General features: G+C 63.5%; 1 protein-coding gene across 1 annotated transcript in view; it reads left to right on the top strand.

Moving 5' to 3' along the window:
• ST8SIA3 (ST8 alpha-N-acetyl-neuraminide alpha-2,8-sialyltransferase 3) overlaps positions 1–990 on the top strand; it is a 14204-nt gene that overhangs the window by 268 nt on the left and 12946 nt on the right. The gene's annotated exons all lie outside the window — the stretch shown is intronic.

Genomic DNA, 990 nt, shown 5'->3' with positions numbered 1-990 from the left:
GTGTGGTCCTTCCACTCCTCTCTGATTCTCCCTTCCCCCTTCTTTTTTTTTTTAACCCGAAGCCCCTAAAAGCCGTTGTCCTAATCGATGTGATTGCATTTCTCGTATTCTTCCTCGGCATCCCTTCCCCCATTTCAAAAATGGGGGGAGGGTTTAGGGAGAATGATGATGGAGGGAGAGGCAATGAGTGTGTGTGGGAGGGGGGCGGTGAGCCGGGAGATGGACGCGCGGGAGGTGAGCGCCTTCCCGGGGCGGCGTCCGCAGACTCCGCAGCGGGGCTCCGGGCGGTCCGGGGCGACTTAATGGCGCAGGCGCCGGACTCCCCGAGCGCGGTGCTCCCTCTTCTCCGTCACGCCCCACCCCATCAAACGATGCGCTGGTCTATTCTCCTGAAGCCTCTGGGGTATTTTACCTCGATCCTTTCCCCAGTGCTGCCACCACGGCCCCCCACCCCCCTTTCCCGGATTTCTGCAATTCCTCCGCCCTCTGCGGGAAGCAAGCCTCCGAAGGGCCGCCTACCCTCGCCCCTGGGCCAAGTCGCCGCCGCGCGAGGGGCTGGACAGGGAAGGCTCCAGGCGCAGCTCCTCGAGAACCCTGCCTCTACCTGTGAACCTCAGGAGCTCTTCCAGGAGGACCTCCCGGGGACAGGTGGCAAATACAAACCGCAAGCTGTGGTCCAAGGGGCCAGAGGTGCGGAACCTAGAGAAGCCCCACCTGGGCCCAAGAGTGGAGCTGCCTGCGGCCTCCGGGGTCCCCAGTCAGGGGACAGGGAGCGAAATCAGACTCGGCTCGGGAAGTAAGAGGTTAAGGCAGGAGCCACCCCCAGTCTTCCCCTGGGTCTCCNGCAGTGCGCCCGGCTCCCGGCCCGGCTCTCCGCGAGACGGCCATTTTATGGTCTCTCCCGCACCCGGAGGGATGGACAATGGAGGCGGATTTCCCCAGTTTTCCTTCTCTCCCCCCGGGTGTGTGTGGGAGCAGGGAGTGGACCAA

The sequence above is a fragment of the Crocuta crocuta genome, unplaced genomic scaffold (genome assembly GCF_008692635.1).
Source record: "Crocuta crocuta isolate KB4526 unplaced genomic scaffold, BGI_CrCroc_1.0 scaffold36, whole genome shotgun sequence".
NCBI lineage: Eukaryota > Metazoa > Chordata > Mammalia > Carnivora > Hyaenidae > Crocuta > Crocuta crocuta.
This window is presented reverse-complemented; position numbering and strand designations above follow the sequence as displayed.